Raw genomic sequence first — 14,321 nt, 5'->3', positions numbered from 1 at the left:
ATCCCCTTCTACTGCTGGTGGCCACGGTGACGCAGAGGTGTTTGCAGGAGGCAGTGGGATGCTGCCTGCACCGCCGGTTTGCCCAGCAGCACGAGCCAGGGCTTGTGAAGGACAGTGGCTGCTACTGTCGACCCTTTGAGACAGTGCCTACACATCCAAAACACAGGAGGTATTATTTCAGATTAAGCTCAGATTAAGCCCATTTAATTTTAACTCAGATTAAGCCCCTATTTAGAACCCGGCCACGTTTCTGATGCAGCCGGACCAACCCCCTGCCGAGGGGCTGTGAATCACCACGGCCGGGTGCTGGGTACCATCCAGCCTCTCCCCTCCCATCCACTCAACACAGACCAGTTAAAACATTGTGTTACTAAAATAAGACTTGGCTTGTCAAAACTCATTTAAGAGTAGTGCCTCACGTGGGTTTTGGGATGAGGTTTAATGCCTCATGGCTTCAGGTGGGACCCCAACGCATGCTGCAGCCCGTCAGGGCTTCAGGCAGACGTGAGCGCTCAGGAGCTGCACCGGTTTAATCTCTAAATAACGATGGAAGTGCAAGTGTGTGTATTACTCCAAATGAATGTATCACGCACACACGCTATGCTCTCTGCATTTTTAATTACACAGAAGACAAAATTACATTTCTCCTGTCCCGCTTTTTAAGAAATACTCCACAATCCTGCAGTGACTTTCAAAGGATATCTGATTTCAATGAAGTTTAGGGAAAGAAGAGGTCTGGACCCGTCTGGACTAGCTGGAAAACAGCAGTAGGGAGAACAGTTCGTTCATTTTTTATTCCTATTTGTGTTACGAGGACATCTGAAAGGTCCAAGTCCAGACCAGACCCAGCTGTGCAAGGAGATGCACAGCCCTCAAGACAAGAAAAGGGTCTCTGTTTCTGAGTTGTAACGGTGAAGTGCAGCGCGCGAGGGATGCACAGGTGTGCACGGCGAAAGAACAGGATGTTTTTTCTTTGAACTGAGAGCTACAAGTCCTCAAGGTTTCTTAAAAAACAGGCGCCACAGCACAGTCGGGCTTTGCAGAGCTTGATTTTTCATTTGATAGATTTCTGAAGTAGCCCTTATTCTAACTCGCCCAACAGAGCCTTCACCCTAACCCTGCCTTGGACTGTGATATTAGGAGACTGTGCGGTGTGTTTTCACTTCCTATTGACTGGTTGTGTACTTCCCTCCCACTAATCCCTTGTTAATGGACACTTTCTTTGAGCCAGCTGAGATCTGAGTTATGTTGTCTTTGTGATTCTTGCAGATTTTATTACTTGGATATCTTTGTTTTCCTTATTTTGAGATTTGGGGATTTTGTCTCTTTCCCTCAGCTGGATTCGCACGGTCAGAGCCGGGCTGGCCTCCCACGGCTCCTGTTTGCATTTGATCCAGGAGCAGTGGGAGAGCAGCTTCTCGGCTGCAAATAGCACAGTCCCGCACTTCAGCCACCAAAGCCAAGAGAAGACCCACTTCTGGGTTTCACTGGAAAGCACCTCTTCCTTGCAAAACAAAAGATAAAGCAGTTTTATTGCTCCCCCTGCTGAACTGGGGTGCACTGGTTTTAGCCGGGCTCTGCGTGCAGGTGCGCACCCAGCGAGCCAGAAACCACCCACAGGAGCAGGGAGGCGGCAGCGTGAGCAGGCGGGAGGGAGGGACTGCCAACTCTGGCCCCAGAATGCCAAAGAATCCTGGAAGCTTCTGGAATGTGTAGCCTGAGGCTGACAGAGCGTGTTTGGGTGGAAGCTGTCGTGATGTAGGGAAGTCAACAGTGAGCTCCAGGGACGTGGTACCCGTGGTGGTGAGGATACACATGCACAGCAGGTGCAAGGACACCAGTCTGACCTTCAGGGGAGGGAAAAAGCACAGCCCATGAGGCAGTGAGGAAGGATGGAGAGCCCAGACTGTGTCCCCCAGCAGTGGGATGAAGCAAGGTCCCTCCTCCAGGAGGGATATGGGACGCACTGGGCAAGTCCAGTGTTACAGTGAAGGGCGTGGACACACTCCAGAGAGAAAGCACAGAACTGGAGATCCAGCAAAACCACCAGCAGAAGGGAGACACACGATTAAATTTAATTAAATAAATTAAATTAATAAATTTTAGTAGGCATGGCGGTGTTGGGCTGACATCTGGACTTTATCTTAGAGGTCTTTTCCAACATTAATGATTCAATGATTAAAGACTCAATCAACTTTTCTCCTTCTGACACAGCCCTAAGCAAGGAGCAGAGCTATACAACCTGTTTTCATGTATATGTAGTTTAATTCCATCATCCTTCCAGTGGGCTGTAAGCCGGTCCAGGAGGAAGGGCAGAGCAGTCAGGGTTGGCAGAACTTGTGCAGTCCCTGAAGAGCTGGGGAGGCACATGGGGACCCAACAGGCCACCGAGGGCAGATGGGAACCCAAGCAATGTTGCTTTGGGTTTTCAAGACAAGGCAGGTAGGTGTTTTCTGGTGCAGAAGTCAGAAACCTGCCCACAGTTTCGTGATGTAAGAGAAAAATAAACATCTTAAGAGTTCAGCCACAGGGACATGGTTTGTGAGTGAGTTTCTGAAATGGAGCAGCAGCACCCGGTGCTGGTCACGGTGGAGCTTTGGCCACGATGTCACCGAAGCTGAAGAGCTGCTGTTTGCAGACCAGGAGCTGCTTCCAGCCAAATGCAGGAGCCCAGAAAAGTCCTGTCGTGTTCGAAGTCCTCTTTTTGTCTTCTTAGTTCCCTCTCCTCAAAAAAATCAAAAGCGTATCTGATATTTTGATGCTTCCTGATAAAAGTTACATCTGTCAAAATGACCTTTTGGTTAAACAGTAATAGCTGGCATTAATCCTATTATTTCATCACGATTATTATTGTTTTATCAGTCCAAAGCAGCTGCCATCTCATCTTGCACTAAGTGAATTGAAGTTCTCAGCTGGGGCGCACTACGCTCTCAGATGTGTGAAGAGCTGAGAGCCACAATGTGATTCACCCCTCCTTTTCCCTCCTGGGACCCCACACTTGACTCCACGTCTGCATTGAGATGGTCAGAAAAGTCAGCTCAGCATCAGGAAAAATAATCTCTTTCCAGATCGTGGATGCATCGGATGAAATCCATGGTTGTCTTTTGTGGTGCCCAGCTGGGTGATGCCAGGATATTTGTTAACGTCTGCAAAGGGAAGAAATGCGATAGAACTGCTGATGTCTTAAAGAAATAACGAATGAATATAAGGCAATCTTTTTCCAAGACTGATTTTAAGGCAGATAAAGATGAGGGCTAAAGCATTTCAAATCCAATCCAACAAAGTCCTTAAGCGCATGCTTTAAGGCAAGCAGAGGAATAATTCCATTGACTCGAAAGGGTTGTTTATCTGGATATGAGGGTGCTTAAGTGCTTTGCTGGATCACACTGTCAGGTGTTAGAGGTGAAACACCTTACTTGCCCACCTGTATGTAATGACACAACTGCGCTGACGTGAGCTGCTCACAGGTTTCGTAGGGAGACACACCTGAAAGAAGATACATCGGGATAAAGTTAATTATAAGGATGGCAAAGGCCAGGAGAGGTGGTGAGGTCTCATGAAGGTCTTTATGAGCCATTTAGACAAACGTCTGCCTAGTTTAGAGACCGCTGATCCCACCTGAGGGCCAGGCATAGTTAAAGAGGCTTTTTAAAGTACCTCTTAGCCTTAGTTTTGGTTTCTGTGCAAGGGAAGGATTGTATTCACAGGAGGTGGTCATGTGCCTGCCTCTGTGCTGCACTGACCATGGATAGACGTAGGCGTGAGTATGGGAATGAGCATGGACATGAGCGATGAAGTTACATCTGAATCACCATAGAGGCCCTCTGGGATCTGCCTAGTGGCAGGTGTGTGGTGGTGGTGGCAGCCAACCATGCATGGAATGTCCCAGCCCATGCGGCGAAGTGACCAGAGATAGTCACTTCCTCAGGGCTTTCCAAGGACCTAGTTTCCAGAAAGTTCAGCCAATGCAGCAAGTTCCTTCTCCTTTTCCAATCTTGCACCTGGACTCCACATGAACTGAGGCTGAAGCCTTCTCCTGGACCAGGGCGATACTCCCAGAAGAAGAGTGTCCTACAGAGGGGGCCTCCAGGAAAGCTCTTTATCAGGGTGCACAGGGGTAGCATGAAGGGGGAATATTTTTAAGCTGAAAGAAGAGAGATTGAGAGGAGATATTGGGAAGAATTTTTTCCTGTGGAGGTGGTGAGGCCCTGGCCCAGGTTGCCCAGAGCAGTGGTGGCTGCCCCATCCCTGGAGGGGTTCAAGGCCAAGCTGGATGGGTCTTGGAGCAACCTGATCCAGTGGAAGGTGTCCCTGCCCATGGATGGGCTTTAAGGTCCCTTCCAACTCAACCTATTCTGTGATGCTATGATAAGATGAGCCTTAGAGGATCCCTCTGAGTTTAGGAAACAGTGTTGGACAGTGCCGACTTCTTCTACAACTCTTCATTTGTCCTTTACAAGGTTCTGTGATTTAAGAACGTGTGTTAAATCTTCTGCAACAATCAATTCAAATACACAAGTTTGGCTATTCAAATTACTTTTCCAAAAGTACTTTAAAATGCATTAAGTTATTAATTGCCTGCTGGCACTTTAATCAAACGGGAAAATTGACATAGCCAGAGGCATGTATTTTTGTGGAAAGGAAATTTATTTAAGGAGAAACAGCGGCTCTTACTGCTTAATTTAAACTGAGAAAACTGTGGAAAATCAACTGCTATGGAAAATTAATAAAACATTTCCAGCTGCAAACAGTGACTAATTGTACAAGATGAAGACTGCCTGGAATTAATAACTTGCAATCTTCTGTGTGAAGAACCCCCTACCAGTTCAATTTACTGGGAGATTAAATTACTTCTAAGTTTGCCATATTAAAACAGAACATGAATAAAATGTTAGTGAAAGCACATCTATTATTTACTGTCTGTGATATGGATATAATTATTTCCAAACAACCACAGTGTGACGTGACTGGCAATATTTAAATTATTTGCTAGCGAATGCAGTTATACCACCTCGGTTCCTATAAAAGAAGCCTGGATGGGTTTTTACAGATGGCATATTCATAGAATGGTTTGAGTTGGAAGGGACCTTAAAGCCCATCCAATTCCAACCCCCTGCCATGGCAGGGACACCTCCCACTATTCCTGCAGTGTGGAATTATTTCTGCCCCATGGTATCCAGCATCTCCATCTTACTGCTCTTTTAGCACCACCACGGTGCTTCCCCCACTGCCCTATGTCATATGAACTCTGTGCCTCCTCTGCTTTTCTTGATTTTTACTTTTTCTTGGCCCCTTTTTTCAAGTTGGCTGCGCTGAAAACTTGGTGCAAACAAGAGCTTCGGCGGTGGTAGAGCATAATCAGGCAACTGTTTTCCCTGTGTGCAAGGTCTCCTTGCTGAACCCAGCGCTGAAAGCTCACCTGCAGAGCCAGCAAACTCGCACTTGCTTTTTCAAAGTGTGCCAAGCTCACAGGGTGCATAAACCCACTGCAAGGGAGCAGAAAATAAGAAGGTGGAAGAGAAACAAATCAAGGTGAGAGGGTATTTGTTAAAACCCAAACAAAACACTTAGAGCAGATTCCAGCACTGAAAGGGGCTCCAGGAAAGATGGGGAGCAGCTCTGGATCAGGGAGGGCAGGGATAGGGTGAGGGGGAATGGTTTTAAGCTGAAATAGGGGAAATTGATATAAGATGTTGGGAAGAAATGTTTTCCTGTGAGAATGGGGAGGCACTGGCCCAGGTTGCCCAGAGCAGTGGTGGCTGCCTCATCCCTGGAGGTGTTCAAGGCCAGGTTGGATGGGGCTTGGAGCAACCTGATCCAGTGGGAGGTGTCCCTGCCCATGGTAGGGGGTTGGAAGTGGATGGGCTTTAAGGTCCTTTCCAACCCAAACCGTTCCATCTTTCTTTGATTCTATGAAAAAGCCTTCTCTTGAAGGTCTGAGAAGGAGAAGGATGTTGGACATCCACAGAGGATGGAGGAATTGCCAGCCTTCAGGACCACCCGCTGTGGCCCTGTGTGTAAACACGTGCTGAGACAAAGCAAAGAAAGAGGTTACGCAGTGTGTGGTTTAGGTGGAGGAGATTTTCGATGCACCAAGTGGGCTGGGAATGAGGAGAGACTACCTGGGAGATGTTTGGGGCTGGTGTAGTTGACCACATCCTCCTGCTGTGCCAGAAGATGCAAAACACTTCCATAGCATAAAATGGAAACCCCCAAAAAGACACTAGAATATGAAGAGTTGAAAAGAGAGGGCGTGGGAGAATATTAGTGGACAGTAGGGTGTCAGTCCCTGCCCCTCCGCTTGGAGAAGGCAAGGAGAAGGACTATGTGGCCGCATTCCCCCTTTGGGGAGGGGAAACTGAGTCATGGAGCAACCTGGAACAGCCCATCTGTGGGTCATTGTGTTGGGCATCTTGCAGTCACAGCCCCAGCAGAGAGCCACACTCCATGTCCCTCTATCCAGCCAGATACCGAAAGGTGCCCAAGATGACACCTCCAGGAAAGCCTGCCACCTGCTCTCAGGAAGGGGATGAAAAGGAATGAAAGCTGGACAAACTGCAGCAGGAACCACTCAACAACTCACTCAAATAGAAAGAAATTATTTACCATTAAATGGAACCGATTTTAAAGCTTTGCATACATTTTATTAACGACAAGCACAATAAGCCAAAGCCGTCCAGCCTCACCACGCTGCCCCAAAGCACCTTTCTCCCAGCAGCCCCTCTCCAGCTGGCAGTCGTTGCTGCCTGGGTCAGATGAAGTTAAGCTTGGAGTGGTACCTCCACATCTTTCCCTTCACTGGTCTGCCACACAACTGCTTCCAGTCAAGAATCGTCCTATGGACATACATGGGTTCCTACAGTGAAGACTTCCACAGCTTCATCATGTATCCTGCAAGGAAGGGCTTCCTTTGGTTACTTGGAAATTACACTCTAGCCTGTCTGAGGACCCTACTAGTCTTGGCTTTAAGACACCAAAGGAAACACTATATGCTTCGCTGCCATCCGTACTGTTTGAGGCTCTGTGGACCTCGGCCACCTCCTCTTCCACAGACAGTTTTACTATGAGGCTCTTGCTAGGACAGGATCTCGACAGGAACAATTAAAACCTGTGTTCAAAGGGAATTCGGCATGCTTTGTGAAAATAACGGTACTACAAAAGAAGAGAAAGATGCTCTGTGGTAACTGTGAGCATTCTTATTTGCCATTTATCAGTCCTAATCAGTTCTCCGATGCCCTTACCAGCTAGAGGTGAGATGCTCCCTCCTGCTTTCTGCCCGGGAATGTCTCATCGGGAGGATCATAGAATCACAGAATCATAGAATCATTTGATTGGAAAAGACCTTTGAGATCAAGTCCAACTGTACCTGTCTACTACTGAACCATATCTCTGAGCTCCTCATCTGCCCATCTTTCAAACACCTCCAGGGATGGAGACTCCACCACCTCCCTGGGCAGCCTCTGCCAGGGCATGAGAACCCTTTCTATGAAGAAATCTTTCCTGATACCCAATCTAAAACTCCCCTGGTGCAACTTGAAGCCCTTGCCTCTTGTCCTATCACTTGTTACTTGGGAGAAGAGACCAACACCCACCTGGCTACGACCTTCTTTCAGGATGCTGAGCCCAAGCACAGGGCTCTGCAGAAACAAGTCAGCTCGGGCCCAGCTCCTCAGCTTGACACTTGGTGGAATGCAGCTCATGTTTAGAGACAGCCTTTTGCAATGTGCTTCCATGGTGTCTGTACAATAATGCGCCTAATTAAGGGCACCAGGCACTGAAAGATAAGAAGTCCTTCTTCTCTGACCACAAATAAATGACTTGTAACTCAGATCTGTAGGTTAACATAGAGAACATGCATGGATGGAGATGAAGCTTCCCAAAGATGCTTTCACATTTCCATAATTGAGTGTGTCACATTTAATTGCCATAGCCCTGTCTCTGTGCAAACCTGGGCACCTCTCCTCTTAATGTCAGCTTAGACCCGATTGCCTAATTGCATTACCTGGGTAATTAGAGATATAGTAGTCCTGTGCTGCACAATAGCGAGGATTCACTTCCTAACAGATTTAGCCTGGCTTTAATATGGAAAACCCGTACACAAACAGGCACACAGAGACATACAACTTAACCCAGCTGTAATCAGACAGATTAGACCAAGGGGCTTGTTCTCTTAAAGAGTTAGTTAAAAAAGATATAAGTTTGATACCAAAGAGCCTCCTTTGCCTTGTAGTTTATATCCCAGCAACTAGAGGCATCACAGATCACGGGAGCCACCACCTTCCCAAGAAGCAGCACCTTTGCAGGATCGCCCAGGAGCTCAGTCCAGACCAGCATGTGATGCTCCAGACCTGGATGCATCAGCCACAAAAGAGCATTTTAAGCTTTGTGAAAGCATGGTGATGGGAAAAGTTTGGAGTGTTATGGAGTTCCTCGTCAAGTCATGCAGCTGTCTGGTGCCAGAGTCACAGTAGGTCCTTTGTAGTGGTAGGAGGACCTGGAGGAGATGGAGGGAGCGGAGTTGTAGGCAGCAGGGCTCACTGTCACCGTGACTTGTTGATACCATGCCCTGCTGCCACTGCGCCTTTTTCTCAGCCAGGGAGGAGAATTAGCTTTGCTCTGGAGTGGGTTCAAGAACCAGAAGAAACCAATAATCCCCCCACGGCAGGGTGCAGGTCTCATAAAAGCAAGCAGTTGTAATGCTCACCTGGAGACCTGGTGAGATTTGTTTCCCTGAAGGTCCCCTCTCCTCCCCGTAGGCTCAGCACTGGGGACGTGCCAGCTCACAGCTGCATTTCTTCTGGCCGGGAATGATCTGCACCAACCTCAGCTGTGGTGTGACTGGTGAGGAGCAGGAGAAAAAGGCATATCCATGTGGACAGTAGCTGCTATTTAAGGCAAGATCGGCCCTGTTCACCCTTAGCTGGGAGAATCTGGTCTTTCTTTCCCTTGAAGAACCCATTCCGCATCCCATCTCATCTCTGCCCACATTGTCCCACCCTTTACTAACACCCTCAACCATCACATTTCCTTCTGACGTGCCACCAGCCCTCCCTTTCTCCCTGCCTTTTGTTGCTTTTTCCCTCCACACTTTCTTTTTTAATTCTTTTTTTTTTTTTCCGCCCTTAAAGAGCGAACAAAACAAAACAAGAAAAAGCAGCGCCGAGTCGATCCTCTTAACCCAATGTTCTTACCCCAGGGAGGGCTCCGGCAGCGCCGAAGCGAGCGGCAAAAACCCCCACGCATTTTGTCCTGTTTCTTCATAGCAAGTCGAGCAAATTGAAAGCCGCGGAGGGGTGTGCCCCCAGGCACTTGGTAAATCCACTTCCTTTGTCATAACAAGAACAAATCCCACCTTTGAAGTTTTTCCTTCTTGTTACAAGGGGAATGTCTTTTGTTTAATCCATTTTAGACTTTAATGCCTGACCTGGATCAATCCTGTTGGGTAGATTACACACTACTCATGCCGACTTTAAACTACCCTACAGGGATTTTTATTCCCCCCCCTCCCTTCTCCCCGTCGCATTGGTGTGAGAATCTCAGCAATAGTCGGCATTACGACTTTAGACCATCACTCACTTTGAAGGAGGAGACTGTCCTTTAACAAAGGGGAGGGAGGGGAAGAAAACCCTCAAATATCAAACAGATTTAATCAGCTTTGAGTCTTTCAATCTCATATTCATACCGGATCTTTATTAGTTATGAAAATCAGCGCAGAACTTGGCTGGGCTCTGTGTCTCCATGGCCTCCTCCTCCATTTCATGCTCCGTTTGGGACTGAACTCACTTGCCCTCACAGCGACGATATGGGGGAAAGCCTGGGAAATATTAGTCCAGGACTGCTGGACAAAAGTTGTCAGGGTGTGCAGCACCAGCACCACTCATGTCCTCCTCCATCTCGTTGCTCATGCAAGTGGAAGCCACTGACAAATGCTTCCAGGAGGACCCATGTGCCCTCCTTGATGACGCAGACATGCACAACGCTGCATGGAGAATAGATCTGTACGTGAACCCTTGACGTTTATCTCATTACTCTCTCACGTACTTGCTGTAAAAAGTGATGAGCTCGGCTCTCACCAGCCCCTTGTTTTGCAAAATAACTTGTAGCATGGGCTTTCTTTGATCTCTATTATTTATTTACAGCAGATGTGTCCTCTCCTGAAGCTTTCTCCTGCCTGCAGGTTCTCTCTTCTTGATAACATTGAAGCATCACCTGTGCTGTAGGTCTTGTTGGCAGAATAATATCGGCTTCCTTGCTTTTTGTTGTGGTTTAAGGCTAATCGTCAGCATTGTTCTTGAAGAGATACAAAGCAACAGGGGACCTCCAGAGGTGATGGCAAGCAGCACTTCCCAGCTCCACCACCACGATGGAGTTAATAATGCTCCCATCACAGGTTTGCTTTGCTTCTGGTAGTCATGAATTTGATGCTGAGGAAGGTGTCAACGACCAAATCCATCCCCAGGAGCTCCCACTTCTGGAAAGCTCCAAAATGGTGGCTCCCTTCACCACATCGTTGCTCTCCCAGCTCAAACCAGTTTTGCCTCAAGTGCTGCTTGAACCTTTTCCCAAGGAACAGGAGGGACAAATTCTGCTTCAGGAGGCTTGTAGCCAATCTTCTCTCACCAGTCACCGCCCAGGATCACTTCTGTTTCTCTCCTCTGGACTCTGTCCAATTTGCTTACAATGTTTTGAAGCCCCAGTCTGGTCATGGTTCTTTCCCTCATACCTGGTAGGAGCACGTGAGGCAGGACAACTCCCTACAGGGTTCACATTTGACTCTTTTTATAATGAATCCCCACATTAAGTTTTTCTTTAGTGCCACATTTGCCTTAGAATGTGATTTTCTCTGCTTTCACAACTTGGCCTCCAATACCATTGCTTCTTCATCTCTTCTCCGTTTTACACCTGTGTGTCTAATTCTTCCCTCCTAACTGTACCCAGAAGCGCTGAGCCTTGAGGACTTGTATCAGCTCATTCCTGAACTTGGTTCATTAGGAACATTTTGGATTCTTGTACAAAAGCTCTGACCTCTTCCACTCTCCAAGCTCCACAGGAGGCACTGGCAGAGGCTGCCCAGGGAGGTGGTCGAGTCGCCTTCCCTGGAGGTGTTTAAGGAACGGGTGATGAAGTGCTGAGGGACATGGTTTAGGGAGTGTTAGGAATGGTTGGACTCGATGATCCAGTGGGTCCTTTCCAACCTCGTGATTCTGTGATTCTGTAACAGCGAAGCATCTCATCCAGCCAAGCAGGAGAAGAGACTAAATGACCCAAATATGCCAGGGACATCTTGTATTTCTGCTCTTAAAAACCCCCAAACCTCTTGAGCAGATGATGCTGCCCCATAGGCTGATGACACGGCTGAGACAAGGCCAAGACAGAGTCTGGGATTTCCCCATCAGTGGGGATTAAAGGCAGACTTGTCTGCTTCCTGGGATCCCAGCTAAGTAATGAGTTGTAATCAGATTCTTTGTCACTAAGCAGACCCTTTTTAGGAGCTGGGAAGACTGGGAACGTTGAGAAAGTGGGACACCCATCAGAGACTAATGAACGCCAAGACAAGGTTTTGCTAAAGTTGTGTGACTCGGGGACATCTTCCACCCTCACTTCTCCAGCAGCTCATGACCAGCAACCAGTTAAGGTCACCACAAGTGTCCATCCCAAAGGAGGTGGGAACAAACTGCTCATGCCACCACCAGTGCCCTTATTTGGGGACGTGCCAATGGGAGCCACAAAACACCCACCAAGATCATGCTACACCGCCCTAAGGGAAAAAGCAAAGAATGGGGCCATTTTACAGCAAAAATACCCCCCTGGGTTAGAGTGGTCGTGGTTCAGAGCACAAAACTTTCCATCCCCATTCCTGACAACATCGCCCTGGGGTACAGAGTGACTTTCACAGGGCCAAGCCCCAGCAGTGGAAGTGGCAGAACATTTTGGCCATGGAGCCAGCAGCTGGCTCAGGAAGGGACCAGTTAACTCCCAGACATCCCTCAGGACAGTTGAGTAAAGAACCATCTTCTTTCACTTTTTATGAGACTGATATGCTTTGAAATTAGTAACCCTCCATTAGCTCTCCAAATAGCTCTGCATCATTAGGGTCAGTACGTCTGCTCTCCTCAAAATGAGCTTTTACCTGAATTAGCATCTCAAAGAGGCAGGACTCCCTTCCTGGGTTTTAATTCCAGCGTCTCACTGCACATCAGGATGGTTTTGGTGGCCAATCCAAGCCCCGCATCCCAAATACATTCAGGGGAACCTGCTGGCTTGTTTAAAATGTTCTTTTTCTTTCCCATTCTTTACTAAATGCCTATTATATTAATGTTTAAAATCCATTTAAGTTCATCATGGGTGGCTTTGTGAAAAGACACCAGCTCCATCATTGTAATTAGATGATTTATTGCCCTCTCGTGGTGACACACTCTAACTAGAGAAGCTGTGATTTAAATTGGATGATCCTTCCAAGAGTGTTTGAATGAGAAATAAAGGGAGAATTATTAATACTATTAGAGAGCAGCAGCGTATACATGAGAGGGATATACTGTGCTAGGAGAGGGATTAGCCCAAACTTGCTGTTTTGCAGCTGAGCTCAGCTTTCGTGGGTGTCCAGACTGACGTGGGACCGACATCTCCCATCAGTCGGAGCTGTGAGCTGCAAAAAGTGCTGGCACAGCCGTGGGCATATCCCAAAAAACAACGTGTGAGCCAAATTTACTGAGTTTAGAGTGGAAAATCACAGGGGAACCACCACCTTGATATTTACTGCTCCAGCACAGCCAAGTGTCCTGGCTCTGCCCCGTGAAAGGGGCCATCTCTGCCCTCCCTCCTTTTTGGAGGTTGCTGGCCGAAGGAAGAAGTAAAGGAGTTTCATTTTTGTTTTAAATTGAAATTCAGGTCCCTTTCTTCTCCCCACTGACTAAAATGCATAAAGCTCTACCTGGGTTACAAACCCTCTTCCCTTTCAGCATGCAACCCTCCTCATCCCCACTTTTGCGAAGCCAGATGACTCCCTGAGTTAACCCACTGCAAGACAATTTCCCATCAGAGCAAGGGAATCCACATTAACGTTTTTCTCTGATTTAATTAAAAAAAAAAAGAAAAGGCGGGCCTGAACAGCAATAATTTGTTATAAAAACCAAGTATAGACCTCGCCTGAAGCTGTTATTCAAATGCCTGGGTTAATACAGTGTAAAACCATGAGCACATCCTCTTACGATGGGGCTTAAATCTTTTAAGAGTGGCTTATATCAATCTAGTTTAAGTCAATTCCTCACTGAGTTAAGCTAAATTGAAAGAAGCACTCAGACCCCAAACACAGAGCCGGTATTACCTGAATCTCTTTGCACAGAGCAATGGCTTTGGCCAGGTGCCTGCTGGCACGGTGGGAAAGGATAGGATACCAGCAAGCCTTCGCCAGACCCTGTTGAGCACCAGGGCAGAAAGTTTCCGAGTTTGCTCCCTACTGCTCTTTGCAAACACAGCTGTCCCCTCTCAAAGGTCCCCTTTGCTGGAGGCCAAGGCGTGACCGTGTCCTTTATAGAGGACAGGGATCTCCAGCTCACCACGCCTTTGCAATGAACCTTCATCCCAGAATCATAAGCATCTGCTCTTCAGACTTTGGAGAAAACCCCGTAACGTTGTGCTGATCCAAAAGGCGAAGCCAAAGGCCTGAAAACTAGTGAGAAATGGTTTCCTTATAGTTGGTAACTGCTACAAAAGAAGTGCCAGAGACAATGGCTGGATGCCCTGTGACCACCAAACGTGTACAGATGGAGTCTTCCCATTTGTAAAGGAAAAATTAAAGGAAAAAGCTTTTCTGCTACCTGAGACAAAGCCTGGAGGCCACACAAGGCTCCTGTGTCTGATTGCATGAGCTTTACCATCAAACTGGGGTCTTGCTGGCTGACAGGGGGCCCAGGAGCTCCCATTAGGGAGCATCACGACCTGCGCAGAGGTAAGCTTTGTGGCAACTAAATAAAATAAAGCCGTGATTTTTGGCATAGTCGTTTTGAAGCTCCTTGGTTGGGGCCCATGAGAACATGGCCCATCCGTTTTGGACACACCGGCATCTTTCATCTCTGCCCTCTTCGCCCCCAGAAGCCCTACCCGGCGCCAAGAAGCACCTTGCCAAAAGACAGAGGCAACCCCAAGAGTTGTGACCTCCAAACGCTGTGTTTACTTGTGTTCAGCCACTTAGACCTCCTGCCTTCTGAAGGTCATCCCATACCAACCATCAGGAAGGAAACAGAAAGTCACCACCAGTGAAACCACCAAAATCCCTTGGAAGGTCCTCAGGAGATTCCACAGATTCCACTTTGAGGGTCTTT

The 14,321-nt window shown here is 47.7% G+C and overlaps 1 long non-coding RNA gene across 1 annotated transcript; it reads right to left on the bottom strand.

The window, feature by feature from the left end:
* Window positions 1–613: 613 nt before the first annotated feature.
* LOC128852276 (uncharacterized) lies at window positions 614–13,072 on the bottom strand. The gene is made up of 4 exons (XR_008450023.1): window positions 9,192–13,072; window positions 8,705–8,838; window positions 3,425–3,486; window positions 614–3,146 (listed from the first exon to the last, which is right to left on the bottom strand). It is a non-coding gene; the product is annotated as an uncharacterized LOC128852276 (long non-coding RNA).
* Between the last annotated feature and the right edge of the window lie 1,249 nt (window positions 13,073–14,321).

The sequence above is a fragment of the Cuculus canorus genome, chromosome 5, assembly GCF_017976375.1.
Source record: "Cuculus canorus isolate bCucCan1 chromosome 5, bCucCan1.pri, whole genome shotgun sequence".
Classification (NCBI taxonomy): domain Eukaryota; kingdom Metazoa; phylum Chordata; class Aves; order Cuculiformes; family Cuculidae; genus Cuculus; species Cuculus canorus.
This window is presented reverse-complemented; position numbering and strand designations above follow the sequence as displayed.